We start from the raw sequence: 23190 nt of genomic DNA, 5'->3' as shown, positions 1-23190 counted from the left end.
CTCCCCCCTCTCCAATCCGACCCAGCATCCTGGATTATATTTCTTTCCAACCCATACACCCTTGCCTCTACCCTGTGCCAGCCATTGCACTGGTTGCCCTTCCGCTACAGGATCGGTTATAAACTTATCACTGACACACAAAGTGCTCCACAATTCAGCACCACCCTACATCTACTCCCTCATATCAGTCTATCAGCCTACCTATGCCTCCCATTCTGCTAATGATCTAAAACTAACAGCCTCAATAATCCCGAATCTCCCACTCTTGCCTCCAAGACTTTTCATGTGCTGTACCAATTCTCTGGAATGCATTACCCAGGACAATTTGATTAATTCCAAATACCCACAGTTTTAAGAGTGCTTTAAAAATGTATTTCTTTACACTGGCCTACCACCTTACCTCACTTATCTTACTGTCCTATTTTGACCTTACAAAATTTTTGGACAAATCAGGACCCTCATAGCATCTGTTCGCACACCCTCAATGCGCTTTATAGCCCTACGTGTCTGTACTTATACATATAATTATTATTATTAATTATATATCTCTTCCCCTATATTTAATGCATTTTTGTGCAGATTTGAAGCAGTGTTTTGAATGCTTTTTTTATAGGACAAAAAGCTTTGATTCTGAGCGTAAAAATCCAACAGCGTTTTTTTCACATGCTTTTTTTCATGCTCCACATAGAAGCTGATAGAGTAAAAAATGCATCAAAACCGCTCAGTTCAGCCGCGTCTTTAGAAACACAGTTGGGCAGGAGTTGTCAAATCTGAAGGAAACAAAACTGTATTTATGCAACGTGTGAACTTGGCTTTACAGACGCAAAAAAGCGAGACCTCATATTAGTGAAGATTACATAAAAATGAGAAAGCCCCGGCTGCTCCTGTAAGCAGGTGCGGGAATGCAGTAACGCAGGGAATGCAGTAACGCAGGGAATGCAGAACAGGTCTGTATAACAAGGTTGTTTAATTGGTTAACAAGAAAAAGGATAGCAATGGTCTCCTCGCAGGGGGCTAGTAATATTAAACAATGAATAGTAACAAGGGGAGTAAACAAAGGGTTAACACGACAGTCTAATATGTAAATGGCATTTATCGTGGTCTTCTCTGGTCCTCATCCACATATAGTCTGATGTGAGTTGGAGTACCGACAGTGGACGGCGCGGTGTCCTCAGGTGAAATCCACAAATCACGGTCCAGCTTCTGGTGGCAACGGGTGGTCGCCAGTTTTGCCCGCTGAGCCCCTAGTCCATAAATCTGTGCAGCCGAAGAGGGGAGCGCTGCAGGAGTCTCTGTCCAACACGTGTGCTGCTGCTGCTCGTCTATCAGTAATGGTCTTGCACTCGACACTCTCTGCTCCTGATGGACAATACACTTTTCTCACCCGGGGGCGCGATGCTCTGCACACTGTCTTATTAGAGCATCCGTGTAAACTCTGCTGGGGCACAACTGCGTGCTGTCTCTCACGCTGCGTAGTGCGCCGCACTCCTCCACTTTCACTGCTGGTGGGAAACTCACTGCTGTTTTCTGCCTAGCTTAACCACGCCCCATCTTTCTGGGTCACGGGACCTGCCCGGTTCCCTATTCTTTCCCCCCCGGCACCATAGGACATAGCCTCGACAGTTCCAGACCCGGCATGGCGCAGGTTCCCGCAGCCCGGTCTTCCTCCTTACACTAATAAATTTAAAAAAATCCATAGCTCCCAACAGTCCCGGATTTGGGTCTACATCCTACGGTCCCAGACGGTCTGCTGGATGTCCCTCACTGCCACAGCCACAGCCCCTCTGACATCTCCGCCTACAGGATAGAAAGAAATGGTAAATAGGTGTGTCATAGGGGTGTGGGTAGTGGCATAGTCAAAATTTGCCACCACAAGAATAGTTTGATCCTCTCTGTGTTTCATAAAAGTTGGTAGGTATGCTATGGGGTCATTCTATATTTGGGAAAATGATAAATTACACAGATACAGTAAGGCAGAAGGAGTAGCCAAGCAGTCTCCTTTTTTTTAATTAAAATATAGTATGTGGTGGCTTCCAAGCAGAAGAATGAGCCAGTCAATTATTTTAGCTGGCTTCACAGCTTTTGGACCTAGAGTAAATGCCCCCCATTCCAAACATGTGAGGGGGTCTGTGAAATTGTGATATTATTTTGGGGGCCTATGACATAGATTTAGTTCTCTGCATGGAGAAATGAGCGTAGAGTTGAAAAGTTCGCAAAATTTCGAAATTTTTTTTAACGTTTTTGTCTCTTTTTCAGTGGTGTCTGGCTACTGAAATCATCACTGATCAATGAGAAGTACAGAGCTCAGCAGACAGAAGCGCACAGCACCTGCCTGAGAGCGCGCACGGAGTAGAGTACGGATTCAATAGAAAACCTATTCCTGTGCTTTGTATTAAAGCTGTACTCAGTTCTGTGTGCATGCCGAGTGCAGAGCTGTCTCCAGAGTTTCAAGCTACTCAAAGTTTTTTGATAGATTGGATCTAGACCCGCTTTTTTGGGAAGAAAAGGAAAAAAAAAAAAAGTAAAAATAGCAATATTCAGTTATTGTTTAAATAAGGTTTTTATAGTAATTGCATTGTTTATTTTATTTATTTTTGTAATTCTATATCACTATCAACATAAAAATAAATCTGAAATCTGGCAATTTTCAGAGTGGCCACTAGGCCTTAATACTATAGATCTACTTCTTGTACTGTATAGATGACTTTTCAATAACTGATAACACCTCTATATACAGTAGATAACACAGGATCCACCATTCACAATAGGTGATGTCACAGCTCACCTCCTCCTCCTGTACAATAACTGATAACACCTCTATATACAGTAGATAACACAGGATCCACCATTCACAATAGGCTCACCTCCTCCTCCTGTACAATGACTGATAACACCTCTATATACAGTAGGTAACACAGGATCCACCATTCACAATAGGTGATGTCACAGCTCACCTCCTCCTCCTGTACAATGACTGATAACACCTCTATATACAGTAGATAACACAGGATCCACCATTCACAATAGGTGATGTTACAGCTCACCTCCTCCTCCTTTACAATAACTGATAACACCTCTATATACCATAGATAACATAGGATCCACCATTCACAATCGTTGATATCACAGCTCACCTTTTCTCTCTCCTATAAAATGTCTGATAAAACAACTATATACAGTAGATAACACAGGAATCGCCATTCACAATAGGTGATATCACAGCTCACCGCTTCCCTCTCCAATAAAATGACTGATAACACCTCTATATACAGTAGAAAAGGCAGGATTTACCACTCGCAATAGGTGATATCACAGCTCGCCTCTTCCCGATCCTGTAAAATGACTAACATCTATATATATATAGTAGATACAGGATTCGCCATTCACAATACATGATGTCAAAGCTCACCTCCTCCTCCTTCTTATGCACAATTGCAGAGAAAACCAGCAAAACTGGCACCAAACCAGCAAAGGCGCAGCCACAGAAGCACTTGGCGCAAGCTGCTACAGCTAAACAAGCATTCAATGGGCCAGCTTCCAGTAAATGGGATGGGGACTTTAGCAGAGCCCTTCCCGGGTCCAGTGTCGCCGGGCAGCTGGTGTCAGGTGAAGTGGCCGGAGCCTAGTTGAGAACAGGTAGATACCTCTGTGAGAAACCCAGGGAGTGTAGCACAAAGAGAAAGGGACACAAACCCTACGAATAACCCAGAAAGAGAGCAACAAATACTGCAAGCACCACTCACCACCACAACACATATGAAGTGCAACATACAGCAAAGGCCTGAGCTGGGAGCAGGGTTAAATAGCTCCCTGATGCTGAAGGAAATGATCAGGTGTTGACTACCTCCCAATGATCTCCTGACAACCACAGCAAAATGGACACAATCCCGCCACTGCCGCCTAGTACCAGACACAGCAGAGTCCTTCATTGCTTGGCAACCGGGGAACACAGCATCCCATGTTTCCTGGGCAATGAAATCCGTGAGAGATACAGGGTCCCGGGTTTGCGTGGTAGCTCCGCCTCCAGTGTCAGGACAATGGTGGTGCTTGCAACCAGAGTAGCGTAGCACCGGACCGGATCCTTTCCCCGGAGGAAGCACAGAACCACAATTCCTAACAGTACCCCCCTCCTTAAGAGAGACCTCTGGGCTCTCACCACTCACATTGTCCAGAAACCTCTTATGGAACTCGGCGATGAGACAATTGGCATGTACAGTTGTGTGAAAAAATGTTTGCCCTCTTCCTGATTTCCTATTCTTTTGCATGTTTGTCACACTTAAATGTTTCAGATCATCAAACAAATGTAAATATTAGACAAAGATGACACAAGTAATCACAAAATGCAGTTTTTAAATTAAGGTCTTTATCATTAAGGGAAAAAGAAATCCAAACCTACAGGGTCCTGTGTGAAAAAATGATTGCCCCATAAACCTAATAACTGGTTGGGCCCCCTTTATCTGCAATAACTGTAATCAAGGGTTTGGGATAACTGGTAATGAGTCTTTACAACGCTCTGGAGGAATTCTGGCTCATTAATCTTTGCAGAATTGTTGTAATTCAGCCACATTGGAGGGTTTCCGAGCATGAACCGGCTTTTTAAGGTCATGCCACAGCATCTCAATCGGATTAAGGTTAGGACTTTGACTAGGCCACTCCAAAGTCATAATTTTGTTTTTCTTAAGCTATTCAATAGTGGACTTATGGTATGTTTTTGATCATTGTCCTGCTGCATAACCCAAGTGCTCTTCAGCTTGAGGTCACGAACAGATAAACGGACATTCTCCTTAAGGATTTTTTGGTAGACAGCAGAATTCATGGTTCCATTTACCACAGCAAGTTTTCTGGGTTCTGAAGCAGCAAAACAGCCCCAGACCATCATCACACTACCACCACCACATTTTACTGTTGCTCTGAGCCTTTTTGCTCTTATTGCTCTGCAGTGGGTTTATTTTATCTGGGAACTCTGCCATGCAGGCCATTTGCGCCCCGTCTTATTCTTATGGTGGAGTCATGAACACTGATCTTAACTGAGGCAAGTCAGGCCTACAGTTCTTTGGATGTTGTTGTGGGGTCTTTTGTGACCTCTTGGATGAGTTGTCGTTTGGTAATTTTGGTCGGCCAGTCACTCCTGGGAAGGTTCACCACTGTTCCATGTTTTTGGCATTTGTGGATAATGGTTCTCACTGTGGTTCACTGGAGTCCCAAAGATTTAGACATGGATTTATAACCTTTTCCAGACTGATAGATCTCAATTACTTTGTTTTTCATTTGTTCCATGATTTCTTTGGATTGCAGCATCATGTCTAGCTTTTAAGGATCTTTTAGTCTACTTCACATAGTCAGGCAGGTCCTATTTAAGTGATTTCTTGATTGAGAACAGGTCTGGCATTAATCAGGCCTGGGTGTGGCAAAGGAATTTGAACTCAGCTTACCAAAGAGGTGATAAACCATAGTTAGTTTATGTTTTAATGGTGGGAAGGTATAACTTTTTCACACAGAGTCCTGCAGGTTTGGACTTCCTTTTCCCTTAATAATGAAGACTGTCATTTAAAAACTGCATTTTGTGTTTACTTTTGTTATTTTTGCCTAATATTTAAATTTGTTTGGTTATCTGAAGCATTTAAGTGTCACAAACATGCAAAAGAATAGGTAATCAGGAGTGGACAAAAACTTTTTCACACAACTGTATATTACCTCTCGAGACCCAGGACCTCTCCTCAGGACGGTACTCTTTTCAATGAATAAAATACTGAATAGAGTTACAAACTCTACGAGATTCCACGATACTTTCCATCTTAAATTCCTCAATATTATCTACCAGAATAAGGCTGCGTTCACACGTCACATTTTTTTATGCGTTTTCGTGGCGGTTTTTAACGCGCGATTTTGCCGCGAAAACGCAAAAAAACAGCATCCCATGCAATCCTATGGGATTTCGCAATGCTGTGCTAATGCTGTGGATTTTCCCGTGGCGGAATTGCATCGTGGAAAAATACGCAGCATGCTCATTATTTTGCGGAATCGCGGAAATTCCGCCCACATAGGAATGCATTGTTCTGCTTACTTTCCGCATGTGGCTGTGCCCACCATACGATAAGTAAGCATAACATTTGCGGATGGTACCCACGGTCCAGAGGAGAGGAGATTCTCCTCTGGGCTCTGGGTACCATATCCATGTAAAAAATAGAATTAAAATAAAAAAATCGTGTTATATTCACCTTCCGATGTCCTGCGCAGCATCCCCAGGCTTCAGCGATACACACGGCATGTCCCGTTCCCAGTAATGCATTGCAATAATGACCTTTGCTGACGTCGCTGTCTCGCGATACTGTAGCGGTCTGGCGAGACCGCGACATCATCAAAGGTGATTGCCGCAATGCATCACTGGGAATGGGACCAGCATCGCGGAGGCCTGGGGAAGCTGCGCGGAACGTCGGAAGGTGAATATAACACGATTTTTTATTTTTTTTATTATTTTTAACATTAGATCTTTTTACTACTGATGCTGCATAGGCAGGCTCAATAGTAAAAAGTTGGTCACACTAGCCAAACACTATGTTTGACGAGTGTGACCAACCTGTCATTTGGTTCTCTAACCTATGCTACAGATCGCTTGGAAAACGCTAGCATTCTGCAAGCTAATTACGCTTGCAAATCGCGGGAATTTAAAATGCGATTTTCCCACGGAATGGAATTCCGGAATTCTCGTGGTAACTTCTGCGGGAGTTCCGCTACGTGTGAACCCAGCCTAAGAGGAGAAGGATCCTTGGACACAAGCGGAGTAATCACCATCTTTAATAATGTCTTTTTAAAAATATTGAGAACCCACATAGGAGACAGACCTACCTACCCAAAAAGGTACCTTGTGGACAACCTCAATAATGCAAAATAGCCCTATAAACCTGGGTACGAGTTTAGGAAATAGTTCGTTATTCTTGAGATTCTTAGTAGACACCCAAGCTCTGTATCCCACTCTGAGTTTTCAATCTTGCTGGCGACACTCATCAACCTGCCTCTTTGCCTCTTTACAGTATGTTCTCCCCTGCTTTCTTGAGATGGGTACGGGCCTTCCCCCAGACCTTCCAGAGGCGGTGGATAGTTGTAGAGACTGCTGGAAGAACATTGTACTCTCTCTGAAAACATGAAGACCGAGGTTGAAATCTTAGATTACAGAAGAAAGGGGACATTCATGATGTCTATTGTTTAGGGCCAACTCTGCCAAAGCTAAGTATGTTCTTCAATCATGCTGAATATGGGAGCAAAAACATCTTGGATAGTACTTAATAATAATAATAATAATAATAATAATAATAATAATTTTTATTTATATAGCGCCAACATATTCCGCAGCACTTTACAATTAAGCGGGGACATGTACAGACAATAAATTCAATACAAGTTAAGACAATTCAAACAGTGACATTAGGAGTGAGGTCCCTGCTCGCAAGCTTACAATCTACAAGGAAATGGGGGGACACAGTAGGTGAGAAGTGCTTGTTAATTCAGGTCTGGCAATTATAATAAATAGGGATTTTCATATAAAGCTGCATGATCCGGTCATCAGCCCGTGTGTTTAAGTGCAATAGACAAGTATCAAGGGCAGTTATCGTGTGCATGGAGGGTGTGGAGACAGATGAATAGTAGGGTGCAGATTTAGAATAATATTAGGAAGGAGGGAACAGGGCAAAGTTAGTTTGCTGAATAGTTGATGTGGTAGGCTTGTTTGAAGAGATGAGTTTTCAAAGCGCGCTTGAATAGGTCAGGGCTAGGTATCAGTCTGATCGTCTGGGGAAGTGCATTCCAGAGAGCTGGAGCAGCACGAGAGAAGTCTTGGAGACGGAGGTGCGAGGTTCGGATTACGGGGGATGTTAGTCTTAGGTCATTTGTAGAACGGAGGGCACATGTAGGGCGATAGACAGAGATGAGAGAGGAGATATAAGGCGGTGCAGAACAGTGGAGAGCTTTGTGGGTGAGAGAGATGAGTTTATACTGGACCCTGTAGCGAATAGGTAGCCAGTGTAATGACTGGCACAAGATGGAGGCATCGGTGAAGCGGCTGGACAGAAATATGACCCTGGCTGCCGCGTTCAAGATGGATTGGAGAGGAGAAAGTTTGGTAAGAGCGAGACCGATCAGAAGAGAGTTGCAGTAGTCCAGACGAGAATGAATAAGAGCGACAGTAAGAGTCTTAGCAGTTTCAAAGGTGAGAAAAGGTCGGATTCTGGAGATGTTTTTAAGATGCAGGTGACAAGAGCGACTGAGTGATCGGATGTAGGGAGTAAAGGAAAGTTCAGTGTCGAATATGACCCCAAGACAGCGGGCATGCTGCTTGGGAGTTATGGTTGAACCCTCCAGGGTTATTTCGATGTTAGGTAGAGTGAGGTTAGTAGAGGGGAGAAACACAAGAAGTTCAGTTTTGGAGAGATTTAGTTTCAGATAGAGGGAGGACATGATGCTAGAGACAGCAGACAGACAATCCGTGGTATTTTGAATTAGGGTAGGGGTGATGTCAGGGGAAGAAGTGTATAATTGGGTGTCATCAGCATAGAGATGATACTGGAACCCAAATCTGCTGATTGTTTGTCCAATAGGGGCAGTGTATAAAGAGAAGAGGAGGGGACCTAGGACTGAGCCCTGCGGGACCCCGATAGTAAGGGGACGAGGAGAGGAAGAGGAGCCGGAAAAAGATACAGCGAAGGAGCGGTCAGAGAGGTAGGAGGAGAACCAGGTCAGGGCTGTGTCCTTGAGGCCTATAGAGCGGAGCATAGTGAGGAGGAGCTGGTGATCCACAGTGTCAAATGCGGCCGAGAGATCCAGGAGAATCAGCAGGGAGCAATGACCTTTTGATTTAGCTGTTATTAGATCATTAGAGACTTTAGTGAGGGCAGTTTCAGTAGAGTGTAAAGAGCGGAAACCAGATTGTAAGGGGTCGAGAAGAGAGTTATCCGAGAGATAGCGGATTAGACGGGAGTGGACCAAGCGTTCCAGGAGTTTAGAGATGAAGGAAAGGTTAGAGACAGGTCTGTAGTTAGCAGTGCAGTTCTGGTCCAGGGATGGCTTTTTAAGTAAAGGGGTTATGATGGCATGTTTAAATGACGAGGGAAATATACCTGAAGAAAGAGAGAGGTTAAATATTTGAGTCAGGTGAGTGGTGACCACTGGTGAGAGAGACTGCAGGAGCTGTGAAGGAATGGGGTCACTGTTGCAGGTTGTAGGCCGAGCAGAAGCGAGGAGCTTGGAAACTTCTTCTTCTGAAACAGGCTCAAAGATGTCTAGTGAGCTTGAGGTGCGGCAGGGAAGGGGATCCAGGCACTGAGGAGATAGGGCTGAGATATCCTGATGGATGTGGTTGATTTTTTCTAGGAAATAAGTGGCCAGATCCTCACCGCTGAGGTTGGTGATGGGGGCCTGTACTTTAGGTTTCAGTAGGGAGTTTAAGGTTTCAAAAAGTCGTCTTGGGTTGCTGGATAGTGAGGTGATGAGGGTGGTGAAGTAGGATTGTTTGGCCAGATGAAGGGCAGAGTTATAGGTTTTGAGCATGAACTTATAGTGGGTGAAGTATTCTGCTAAGAGAGATTTTTCTCCACTGCCGCTCTGCACACCTCGAGCAGCGCTGAAGAGAGCGTGTTTGCGTTGTGTGCCAGGGCTGCCATTGTCTGTGTCGGGTCTTTCTGCGTATAGAAGGTGCTGCTTCATCTAGGGCATTCTTCAGTGTATTATTGAAGTGTGACAACGCTATGTCTGGACAGGAGAGGGTGGAGATTGGGGCTAAAGATGTGTGGAGATTGTCCCTAAGCTGTTGGGTATTAATGGTACGTGTATTCCGATAAGTGTGGTAAGTGGGGGTGTCCCGGGTGAGGAGACAATTCTTGACTGAGAAGGAAAGAAGGTTGTGGTCCGAGAGCAGGAGAGGCGAGTTAGTAAAGTCGTGCAGTGAGCCAGGACGGGAGAAAACCAGGTCCAGAGTATTCCCGTCCTCATGTGTAGGAGAATTAGTAAACTGTGAGAGGCCGAATTAAGAAGTTAGAGAAAGAAGATGAGAGGCAGACTGGGAGAGCGGATCATTGATGGGGATGTTAAAGTCTCCCATGATGAGGGTGGGGATGTCACAGGATAGAAAGTGAGTAAGCCAGGTGGCGAAGTGGTCTAGAAACTGGCGGGAGGAGCCTGGAGGGCGATAAACAACCGCCACTCGTAAGGAGAAGGGCTTAAAGAGTCTGACGGCATGGACTTCAAAGGAAGGAAATGTAAGTGAGGGAACCGGGGGGATGACCTGGAAAGCACATTGTGATGAAAGGAGCAAACCAACACCTCCACCCTGTCTGTTCTCAGGTCTGGTGGGATGTGAAAATTTCAGCCCACCAAACGAGAGAGCGGCAGCAGCGGTGGTGTCTGAATGCTGGATCCAGGTTTCTGTAATAGCCAGAAGGTTAAGGGAATTAGAGAGAAAAAGATCGTGAGAGAGCACATTGGAAAGTGAGAGGAGAAGGCATGCACTGAATGTTAATAAGATTAGCAGGGTTTCTATATGCAGCTGGAGGAGAGTAACGTATGCTGGTGGAGGGAGGCCCAGGGTTGGGGGAGATGTCACCTGCAACTAGTAAAAGGAGAAAAAACAGAAAAAGCAGGTGGTGGGTTGATTTGTATGAACGTTTTGAGTGCTGCATGGAGGTTTTGGATGGTTTGGTGTGGGTAAGAAATGTCAATAGAGCCTCAGAGTTAAACATGGGAGAGGGGAAAAGGGAGGGGTGGATATGCAGAGAGTGCACAGAATGTGTAAAAGGTCAGGCGAGTTGTTAAAAAGCAGAAGTGAAGACAAATAAGCAGCAGGTTGATATGATCAATGCATATGTAGTACGACTGACCAAGAAGCAAGCGTGCATGAAAAACTTATGCACCTTACCTGTCTCCTGCCCTGTCCAACTGCATTGTCTAACTGCAAAACACTTGATCCTGTTGCACTTAATATCTGTTGCACGCGTGCTATCCCAGCCAGAGCTAAATATATATGAAATGAAATGTCTGCTAGCTTCAGCCACCAAAAGGCCACAATCAGTAATTAACCAATTAGCACAAGGCCAGAGCAGGCATTACTATGCAGGGTAAATAACTAACGCTGGACAAGGCCATCAAACAGAGAAAGGGAAAAAAAAAACCTTTCTACACTTCAAAGCAGAAACCAAAAAGAAAAAAAAGAAAGACCCACCACAGGAGTGATGGAATTAAATACCATGAAAATATCTTGCAACATATGATGCAGTTCACACTTGTCAGACAGCACACATGGATGATGGAATTAAATACCTGTGTGAAGAAGAGAAGAGAGGAACATCAGCTTCAATGCATTGTCTAACTGCAAAACACTTGATCCTGTTGCACTTAATATCTGTTGCACGCGTGAGCCCGCACGCGTGCTATCCCAGCCAGAGCTAAATATATAAGACACTGGTTGGTTCTCTCAGTTTGCCCGTTAGTTAGAGGATAGTATATGGATGAAAATGAGAGTTCCAGCCTGATGCATTTACAGAAAACCCTCCAGAACCTGGAGATAAACTAGGACCTGTGGTCAGAGACAATATTCATGGGAACTCTAACTAATCTTACCACCTGAACAAGGAACAAATCTACCAAGTGCTGCACACTTGTCAACTGAGCCAAAGGAACCAAATGGCATTGTTTAGAAAATTGGTCCATAATAAACCACACTCTAGTCATACCCTTGGAGTCAGGGAGATCCGTAATGAAGTCCATGGATATGTGGGATCAAGAACATACAGGTATGGGCAAAGGGAGAAGTTTCCCTGCCAGGGTGACAAAAGGCACCTTGTTCCTGACGCATATCTCCTTAATGCCCAGGTGGCCCGCTGTGACCGAGTCCTGACACTCTCTGAGTAAGCCCAACTGTAACTGCACCAGAACAAATAATTTATCAAGAGGTGTGATGGACGGAACCATCCCCTGAGCCTTAGCCACCTCCCAAGCTAAATTGACAGAAGAGACAACAGTGCACCATAGAAGAATGAAATCAGGTTCCGTAATTTCAGACTCACTATGACAAAGTCTCTGAGAGAGGGCATCTGCATGAACATTCTTGGTACTAAGGAGGTATGAGATCGAAAAATTTAATCTGGTAAAGAACAAGGTTGATTGGGCTTGTCTTGAGTTCAATTTTTAAGCATTCTCAAAAAAACCCAGATTTTTATGGTCAATAAACACTGAAGGGATGCTTAGCTACCTCAAGGAAGCTCCTCCACTCCTCCAGAGCTATCTTGAAGGCAAGAGGTTCATGATTACCGATGTCATAATTAAGCTCTTGGGGAGAGAACTTTTTTTTAAAAAAAGAGACAAAGCCTCAAATGCTTTACAGTGGTGGAACCCAGGAAGAGCACCGCTCCCACTCAAACCTCAGTGGCATCCACTTCCACCACAAAAGGCTTATTGACATCAGGCTGGACCAAAACTAGAGTGGAGGAAAAGGCTTGCTTAAGTGTATTAAAGGCCTTACTGGCCTCCAGTCCACAATTAGACACGTCTGCCACCTCATGGGTTAGATTGGTGAGATGTTTCACTACCTTAGAAAAAACCCTTAATAAACCTCCGGTAATAATTGGTAAATCCACAATAATGCTGCCATGCCTTGAGGTTAAAAGGTTGTGCCCACTCTAACCGCTCTCACCTTATACGGGTCTATCCGAAACCCCATGGAGGAAAGAATGACTCACCCAGGAACCCCAATTCCAGCACTTCAAATACACATTTTTCTATTTTGACGTAAAGATAATGATCCTCTAATCTTTTCAGGATGGTGTACACATAGATCTTATGAGGATGAAGGCAAACTTCCGAAACATGCATTGGGTCTTATGGTGTGCGCTGTATCCTACACTACATGCGTTACAGAGCCCAAAGGGCTACCACAATACTCATAATGACCCTTGGACTTATTGAAGGCCGTTATTCACTCATCTCCTTCCTTAATTTGAACAAAATTATAAGGTTCCCTTGAGATCGAGCTTAGTAACAACTTGCCCCCACCAGTTCATTAAAGAGGTCAGGGCTGAGTGGGAGAGGGTACTGATTGCTTACAGTTATATGATTGAGCTCACGATAGTCAATACATGGTCGTTGACCTCCATCCTTTTTGGCCACAAAAAAACCCTGCTCCAACCAGGGATTTAGAAGGGCAAATTAACACATTTTTCAAATTTTCCTGAATATATTACCTCATGGCTTGCCTCTTGGGTTCTGACAGGGTAAAAATTCTGTCCTTCAGCAACTTTGCCCCCTCAGTGAGTGGGATGGAAGTCATAAGTTCTATGTGGAGTTAATTTCTAGGAGGCCCCTTCGGAGAACATCTGTGGGAACTCTGCTATATACCATGGAACCTTGGAGGTGTAGCCTACTACCTTAGGATGCCTGGTGATAATACAAAGGTATTGGCAGTTGGACAATTTCTCCCCTCTCCCAGTCAACAATAGGGTTATGGGTGCAAAACCAAGGGACACCACAGCAGTAGGAAGATGATGTAAAATAAAAAACATGCCTCTTCCTTGTGCAGACCACCTGTGGTAAAAGACAATAGTTCGGTGGAGTGATACTCAATACTCTGGGCAAGAGGATTATTAACAACACAAGATAATCTTATAGATGCATTCAAGGAGATAAGAGGAACCTTCTACTTCATGGCCAAAAGCATAACCCTCCACTCTCTTACAATAGGTCAAAGTAATTTTTTGGCTAGGGATACCTGAGCGCCTAGCTGGGGATCCCCAAACCCAGCTACAAGTGGTCATTTCCCACTGGCACCAGACGTGGACACTCTAGAATCAGGTGATACGAGGAACCTCATAGAAGACACTGTTGCTAACACCATCTTCGTTGCCTTAACTCCCGAGAGTGCCAATTCCACCAAGCTACATGGTTTGCCCCTCAGCCTCAAGACCGGCAGTGGGTATGGATGAACTCTGCCCTAGGGACAATTTCTCCCAACATCTCTCTTGTCTTCTCAAGTCCCACTGCTAATGTCATGTCAGCCTCCAAAGACCAGGGAGGAATGTGGTGCACTAACATAGCTTTAATATGGTCGATAAGCCCAGACAGGAAGGTACTCTGAAGAGATGTATCGTTCCACTCCGTCTCTCTGGCCCACCTACGAAACTGGGAGCAGTAGTCCTCTGCAGTGAGGTCTGCTGACACAACGCCTTATGGTTGGATAAAGTTAAGCAACCTGGTCTGGTTCATCAAAAAATCTGCACCACAGACTTAACCCTCCGTCAGGAACAATATTCGCACTAACTCGTAATGGAACAATGTGCCTGTCAAGCGCAGGCTAGAAAAATGCCTAGAATATCTAATTTTCTCAATTTCAGTGATCTAAAAGTGATGAGAGACCTTCATAGGGATGTAATAAAAGAGACTACACATTATCAGGTGCAAAACAAACCCATTTACCCAACATAAAAGTAATAACTTTGATATACACAAATTTCAAAACTCCTGAGAAGTACACTTTCATTTGTAAGAACATCTGCCTTATTTATATGAAATATCCACAAACCTTTCTCTATCCATTCATAAAACAAGCTAAATAAACAATAGTAATGACTAAAAACATTACATACCAACCTTATAAAGTGTGATGTGTTCGGGACCAATGAGCCTGAGAAGCCAGCACAGCTATATCTTCCTTCCTGAAGCTCTGCAGACCAATTGTGGTATCAGGTTTCACACAGTAGCTAGAGCCAGGAGACTATCTAGAGCAGTGGTCCCCAACCTTTTTTGCACCAGGGACCGGCTTGAACCAAGACCATTCTTCCATGGCCCGGCAGGGCGGGGATGGAGGTGTGACAGGGGCGGGGCTTTGGTCATAAGGGGGCGGGGCTATGGACGCGGTTGTAGTTTAGCAGTGCATATTTATCATTTAATTATAACATTTTTAATGTGACTCAACTCACCATAGGTTTTGAATGAGTGGGAGCACCTGGCTTGTTTCTCTGTTTCAGTGGGAGCACTGGGCTACTTCTACTGATGACCGTCACTGCTAATGATGATTGGAACCTACAAGGAAATGGAGCATTGAGCACTTAAGAACAATTGTACTGGAGTACTGTACATGCTGATTATTTTCTAATCATCAGAAAATGTATGTGTGGTCCCCCCCATCCAGCTGTGTGGCTCCCCCTGTTGTATGCATGGCTCCCCTGTCCCATCCTGTATACATGGCTCTGCTCCCACTCTCCCTCCCCTGTATATATGGCTCCGTTCCCACTCTCCCTCCCCTGTATATATGGCTCCGCTCCCACTCTCCCTCCCTTGTATATATGGCTCTGCTCCCACTCTCCCTCCCTTGTATATATGGCTCCGCTCCCACTCTCCCTCCCTTGTATATATGGCTCCGCTCCCACTCTCCCTCCCCTGTATATATGGCTCCGCTCCCACTCTCCCTCCCCTGTGTATATGGCTCCGCTCCCACTCTCCCTCCCCTGTCTATATGGCTCTGCTCCCACTCTCCCTCCCCTGTATATATGGCTCCGCTCCCACCCTCCCTCCCTTGTATATATGGCTCTCTCCCTCCCTTGTATATATGGCTCCGCTCCCACTCTCCCTCCCCTGTGTATATGGCTCCGCTCCCACTCTCCCTCCCCTGTATATATGGCTCCGCTCCCACTCTCCCTCCCCTGTATATATGGCTCCGCTCCCACCCTCCCTCCCTTGTATATATGGCTCCGCTCCCACTCTCCCTCCCTTGTATATATGGCTCCGCTCCCACTCTCCCTCCCCTGTATATATGGCTCCGCTCCCACTCTCCCTCCCCTGTGTATATGGCTCCGCTCCCACTCTCCCTCCCCTGTATATATGGCTCTGCTCCCACTCTCCCTCCCCTGTATATATGGCTCTGCTCCCACTCTCCCTCCCCTGTATATATGGCTCCGCTCCCACCCTCCCTCCCTTGTATATATGGCTCCGCTCCCACTGTCCCTCCCCTGTATATATGGCTCCGCTCCCACTCTCCCTCCCCTGTGTATATGGCTCCGCTCCCACTCTCCCTCCCATGTATATATGGCTCTGCTCCCACTCTCCCTCCCCTGTATATATGGCTCCGCTCCCATTCTCCCTCCCTTGTATATATGGCTCCGCTCCCACTCTCCCTCCCCTGTATATATGGCTCTGCTCCCACTCTCCCTCCCCTGTATATATGGCTCCGCTCCCACTCTCCCTCCCTTGTATATATGGCTCCGCTCCCACTCTCCCTCCCCTGTGTATATGGCTCTGCTCCCACCCTCCCTCCCTTGTATATATGGCTCCGCTCCCAATCTCCCTCCCCTGTGTACATGGCTCCGCTCCCACTCTCCCTCCCCTGTATATATGGCTCTGCTCCCACTCTCCCTCCCCTGTATATATGGCTCCGCTCCCACTCTCCCTCCCTGTATATATGGCTCCGCTCCCAATCTCTCTCCCCTGTGTATATGGCTCCGCTCCCACTCTCCCTCCCCTGTGTATATGGCTCCGCTCCCACTCTCCCTCCCCTGTATATATGGCTCTGCTCCCACTCTCCCTCCCCTGTATATATGGCTCCGCTCCCACTCTCCCTCCCTTGTATATATGGCTCCGCTCCCAATCTCCCTCCCCTGTGTACATGGCTCCGCTCCCACTCTCCCTCCCCTGTATATATGGCTCCGCTCCCACTCTCCCTCCCCTGTATATATGGCTCCGCTCCCACTCTCCCTCCCCTGTATATATGGCTCCGCTCCCACTCTCCCTCCCTTTTATATATGGCTCCGCTCCCACTCTCCCTCCCTTGTATATATGGCTCCGCTCCCACTCTCCCTCCCCTGTGTATATGGCTCTGCTCCCACTCTCCCTCCCCTGTATATATGGCTCCGCTCCCACTCTCCCTCCCTTGTATATATGGCTCCGCTCCCACTCTCCCTCCCCTGTGTATATGGCTCTGCTCCCACCCTCCCTCCCTTGTATATATGGCTCCGCTCCCAATCTCCCTCCCCTGTGTACATGGCTCCGCTCCCACTCTCCCTCCCCTGTATATATGGCTCTGCTCCCACTCTCCCTCCCCTGTATATATGGCTCCGCTCCCACTCTCCCTCCCTGTATATATGGCTCCGCTCCCAATCTCTCTCCCCTGTGTATATGGCTCCGCTCCCACTCTCCCTCCCCTGTGTATATGGCTCCGCTCCCACTCTCCCTCCCCTGTATATATGGCTCTGCTCCCACTCTCCCTCCCCTGTATATATGGCTCTGCTCCCACTCTCCCTCCCTTGTATATATGGCTCCGCTCCCACTCTCCCTCCCCTGTATATATGGCTCCGCTCCCACTCTCCCTCCCCTGTATATATGGCTCTGCTCCCACTCTCCCTCGCCTGTATGCATGGCTCCGCTCCCACTCTCCCTCCCCTGTATATATGGCTCTGCTCCCACTCTCCCTCCCCTGTGTATATGGCTCCGCTCCCACTCTCCCTCCCCTGTATATATGGCTCCGCTCCCACCCTCCCTCCCTTGTATATATGGCTCCGCTCCCACTGTCCCTCCCCTGTATATATGGCTCCGCTCCCACTGTCCCTCCCCTGTATATATGGCTCTGCTCCCACTCTCCCTCCCTTGTATATATGGCTCTGCTTCCACTCTCCCTCCCTTGTATATATGGCTCCGCTCCCAATCTCCCTCCCCTGTGTATATGGCTCCGCTCCCACTCTCCCTCCCCTGTGTACATGGCTCCGCTCCCACTCTCCCTCCCCTGTATATATGGCTCTGCTCCCACTCTCCCTCCCTTGTATATATGGCTCCGCTCCCAATCTCCCTCCCCTGTGTATATGGCTCCGCTCCCACTCTCCCTCCCCTGTGTATATGGCTCTGCTCCCACTCTCCCTCCCTTGTATATATGGCTCCGCTCCAACTCTCCCTCCCTTGTATATATGGCTCCGCTCCCAATCTCCCTCCCCTGTGTATATGGCTCCGCTCCCACTCTCCCTCCCCTGTATATATGGCTCCGCTCCCAATCTCCCTCCCCTGTGTATATGGCTCCGCTCCCACTGTCCCTCCCCTGTATATATGGCTCTGCTCCCACTCTCCCTCCCTTGTATATATGGCTCCGCTCCAACTCTCCCTCCCTTGTATATATGGCTCCGCTCCCAATCTCCCTCCCCTGTGTATATGGCTCCGCTCCCACTCTCCCTCCCCTGTGTATATGGCTCTGCTCCCACCCTCCCTCCCTTGTATATATGGCTCCGCTCCCACTCTCCCTCCCCTGTATATATGGCTCCGCTCCCACTCTCCCTCCCCTGTGTATATGGCTCCGCTCCCATTCTCCCTCCCTTATGGCTCCGCTCCCACTCTCCCTCCCTTATGGCTCCGCTCGGCTCCCCCATCCTCCCCATCATACTTACCCTCACGTCGCTGAACTTCCTTCCCGTCGCTGCACGTCCCTGCATCTCGCGGCGCTTCAGCTTCTTCCTGTGCGGAGCGGTCACGTGATACCGCTCATTAAGGTCCATGAATATGGACGCCACGCCTATGGGAGATGAGTGGCGTCCATATTCATGACCTTAAATGAGCGGTAGCACGTGACCGCTCAGCGCTGGATGAAGCCGCCGCGGGATGAAGCCGCCGCGGGATGCAGGGTGAGTATCAGCTGCTGCACCGCCCCCCGGCTCCCCTTGTGTCCGCGGACCGGCAAGGGCACTGCAACGGCCCGGTGCTGGGCCGCGGACCGGCGGTTGGGGACCCCTGATCTAGAGGGAGGGGGTTTCCTGAAAATCTGGTGAGAAGGGAGAAATGAAAGTAGAAGAGCTGCGCCTGTCAGATCCATTGTTCCTGACGGAGGGTTAAAAAATGAATTCACTGATGAAAGTATGGGTGAACCCGAACATAATGGAAATGCTCAGCACTTCCCCTGTAAGAAGGGAAATGACTAGATCAACTAAGTTGGAAGTGTAATTTGCACCACTCCTTGAAATTATTAAATTGCTTCCCCTCAAAAAATCAGTAAGAGGCACCTTAGCTTCTGTGGGAATGACCCTCACTGCAGGACTGGGGTTAAAACTTGCCTGTGTCGAGGGAACCCCGGAATCAGGATCTGGTTGTACTGGTTCACGGTGCCCGCCAAATCCTGGAACATTCCTAGAAGATCCTGCATCTGATCTGTAAGCTGCTTTACCGGATTTTTAATTTTTTTTTTATGTACGGCTGTTTATTCTGTTATACGCAATCTCAGAGAAACCCGACAAGGCTGGCACCAAACCAGCAAAGGCGCTGCCACATATGCACTTGGCGCAAGCTGCCCAAGCTAAGCGAGCCTAAAAGGGTGAGGATATTCTTTTTATGCTTTTTATGCTTTCTTATGCTTCTTTATAAAGTAAAAAATATATATATTTTTAAAACATAGCATATAGATTTCTCAGTAGTTCATTATCTAATGGCACATTTTGCTTACGCATGAACAGTGTGTATAGTTATCTTCAATATCACATCATGATGCCATTTACCCTAGGGAATTACTAATATAAACATTTTCTGATATTTTTTTTTGCTTTCTCTGTGAAAAGATTAAGCTGAACATATCATATGTGACTGTTCTAAGAGATAACCGTGCCCTTCCCTATCAGCATTGCTCTGTGCTCGATAAGAGAAATGATTATTTTTCCATTCACATAAGGTCAGCCTCTCTCAGGCTAACTGTAACCTGACAGTGCACTTTTTCTTCAGTTGTTGTCTAAGATGATGTGAGGACGCAGGACATTTACATCATGCACCAGATTTTTACCCCCACAGCACAGAAACAACAAGGAACTTTCAAAAACATCAATCATTTTAGACTTTGGACTAGGGTCCATGCTGAACCAGTTCCAGGCTATTTTGTGCTGTGGCAAATGTTCATGGCCCTCACCCTTTGTCCGATTTCCATGTCCTATGTGGAGTGACTAAGCTCAAGGACCCAACACCAAGAGCCTATGAACCACCAAAATCTCCCCTAGCCATATCTTAGGCAACGTTCACACAAAATTGACAGCGTCATATATACTGTATCTACGCAACTGCATTAACACCTCTACAGTAGCGCTCCCACATACTGCGAAACCTTGGCTAACCTCCAATGTCCCAAACCTTGATGGTGACATTTGCTTTAGTAACTTTTCTCATATTGAAACCCACGTTAGGGATCATGTCTTCCGTGAACTGTCCGGACACTATCACATTCACGAAGGTGGTCTTCCCGGAGTACTGCAGCCCGACCAGGGTCAGATCCATCTCCTCCTTCCAGAACAGGAACTTGAACTGTCAAGCAGCTTGTTCTTGAAGGCCAGTATGATCCCACGGCTATAGAACGGTGCACTGACGAGGAGAGCAGGATGCAGCCCTTACCGCTCCGACTCCTGGAACGAGCGCCATCCTTGCCCCTATGCTGGCTGGGAGAGTAAAGATAATGTTCTCCCCGCTGCATTCGGCTGAGTGCAGGCGTCAGATAGCATAATATCGCTGTAAACCTGCAGATTAACCGCATATGTGCAGGTTAGCAGCATTATTTCTGGTGACAGGTGTAACTTCCAGTGACCAGTAAGAGAGAGTGTGAGCGATATCACCAAATCTACCACACCTGCTCCCCATTCACACCCGAGACCAGGTAACACTAATGAGCCACATAACACCGGGGAGTAAAATGGCTAATTGGGCACAACTTAGCAATTTTCAATTAGGGATGTACTCACTTTTGTTGCCAGCGAATTTGACATTAATGGTTGTGTGTTGAGTTAGAGGGCAAACCAAATTTACACTGACTACTTTACATTTGATCATAGTGTCATATCCTCAGTGTTGTGCCATGAAAAGATATAATAAAAAAAATTACAAATATGTAAGGGGTGTACTCACTATTGTGATATACTGCATATATTTATATTTTTTTATGGGACTATTGACTGAAATGGCTAAAGCTTTATTGGCTTGTGTCAATCTTTTACATGATAGCAATCCAAAATTAATACAAAAAAAAGCTAAGTATGCCTTTTACTATGTACTGTGCACTCCTTTTGTATTGTTATGGTGGCGCCTATTTCATAACTACATTTGCCCTATAGCTAAGGTTTCGCGTAGGAACCACTTTGAGTGCAATGATAACTATTTTTTGCCGTGCTCATAGGGTACATAACGTAATGCCTGCCGCCTTTCTTTTACATTGTGCTCTAGGGTAGTTGAGGTCACAAGATCACTTTACTAGTGTACTAACCCATCTGACTTTTATTGATTTACAAGACAACTGCTGACGGGATAAAACAGGAACAACACATTGTCTGTAGTGTGTACGAGAGTCACTTTGCTACGCCTATGAGTTTATGTTTGGCCAGAAAGGGCCTTGTACATTCACCTTACACACCGGGTGATGGAAAACTTATGTAACTCTGTCTGCATCTAGTTATGTTGAGAAGACTCCCATGGATTAACTGTAATTGCTGTTATGGATATCGTTTGTGTTTTGACCTATGTAATAAAAAGTCATGTGGTTCTGTATGATGACCTGGCCAAACCCAAACTGTCATACCTACATGGTTCTCAAAGACAATTGATTTTTTCCTACGTATTTTTAGGTATGTAGAACTTCCACAAAAAGTCGCGAAGATGCAATTTTTTGGAAATCAATTGACTTGTCGTTATGTTTTTGGAATATAGGACACCTATTGCTTGGAAAAATATGTAAACTCCATGAAGATGATGTTCTGATTGTAATTGGACTCATGATGTTACCAATTCTATAAGGCAGTAGAGCTCATTATTCAACCCATATGCCACCCTTCTGAATAAAAAGAGTTGACACTGAGCATTAACTTGGCCCATCATTAAAAATCCTTAGGGATATATGAATTCCATTAATACTTTATAGGTCTAGTTGGATCAATGTTCTACATGTTTGATAGAGAAGGTTGTAACTTTGGTCCACCTCTTTGACTTGTGTTCCTCATTACTTAACCTATGTGCCACATTTCTGAATAAAAAGAGTTAACATTGAGCATCAGTTTGGCCCATCGTTAAAGACCTTAGACATTTCTTCATACCAATAATTCTTTATAGGTGTAGTTCGGATCAACTTTCTATATGTGTGATAGAGAAGGTTGCAGCTTTGGTCCACCACATTGAACTTGTGTTCCTATGTCACCAGGACAGCAGTGACAACAGGTGAAGTGTCACTAGATGCGCTGCTGATGAACATTGACAGCTAGTCGGTATACTTTTGAAAGCTTTATTGAACAGATTTTAGATCAACGTGTTTCGAAGTCAGCACAGGATCTCTTCATCAGGACAAAACCAGGACAGCAGGTGATTGCAAGGCATCTTGTACCCTGTTTGCCATGGAATATTTCAAACAGTTTGTAATATGTGTAAGCACAGTCAAGAGCAGGGGTGGATAATTATTTTGCAAGAGCATGCTTAAATTTCTGATTTTGGGGGGAAATTTTTTTTTAGTGTCAAGTAACCCAAAAAATGAGGGACTATACAGGTACAGCTTCCAGAACACCATATCAATTACAGAAAGATGAACCCTCAAATCCCTCACCAACCACTCTTGCAACTTTGACAGCTAAAGGATGTCATGTTGGGAGATTTTCCCATCACATATGACAGAAGGAGGCCAGTAACATGATGTACATTAAACCTTACTCTGACAGAAAGAGGAACCCTCAAAATTTGTCAGCCCCAAGTTCCCCATAAACGTTACAGCAATATGAACCCTTCTTGTGCCCCAGAATCTTTTTATTTGTACCATGGCCAAAATACTCTGTGCATGTTGAGAACATTCTCATAAGGTACTTTTTGCATATGAACTTTGGGTTGGACCCTCAAGGTGTAAGTGGAAAGTTTTCAGACTACCCTTTTCACCCAATGTGCAGTGGAATAAAGTGGTAATCTGAATTCCTGGAAAAGTTTTTAGCCATTGGATTTCCAAAGCTACTGTTCATGAAAAATTAAGTCTACCTTATGAAAATGCCCATCCAACATTGAAACACATTGCCTGTAATCTTTCCATCTAACGTTATACTTATTTGTTGCCTTTTCTACTTTTGAGGTTCCATTTAACAATAGATTACCTATTGTATCTACATCTTACTCGATGTACTTTGTATTTCATCTGGACTTCGCCAACCAGTAGCGCCAAGACTCAGTATTTTTCTCAAGACTTCATGTTAG

General features: G+C 45.8%; 1 long non-coding RNA gene across 1 annotated transcript; it reads right to left on the bottom strand.

Annotated features, from left to right (window-relative positions):
• Nucleotides 1-966: 966 nt before the first annotated feature.
• LOC141088596 (uncharacterized) lies at nucleotides 967-18787 on the bottom strand. The gene is made up of 3 exons (XR_012231982.1): nucleotides 18399-18787; nucleotides 14955-15057; nucleotides 967-1797 (listed from the first exon to the last, which is right to left on the bottom strand). It is a non-coding gene; the product is annotated as an uncharacterized lncRNA (long non-coding RNA).
• Between the last annotated feature and the right edge of the window lie 4403 nt (nucleotides 18788-23190).

Source organism: Dendrobates tinctorius, unplaced genomic scaffold (genome assembly GCF_039654945.1).
Source record: "Dendrobates tinctorius isolate UK_male_01 unplaced genomic scaffold, ASM3965494v1 ptg000039l, whole genome shotgun sequence".
NCBI lineage: Eukaryota > Metazoa > Chordata > Amphibia > Anura > Dendrobatidae > Dendrobates > Dendrobates tinctorius.
Note: the sequence above shows the minus strand (reverse complement) of the source record. Positions and strands in the feature narration are given on the sequence as shown.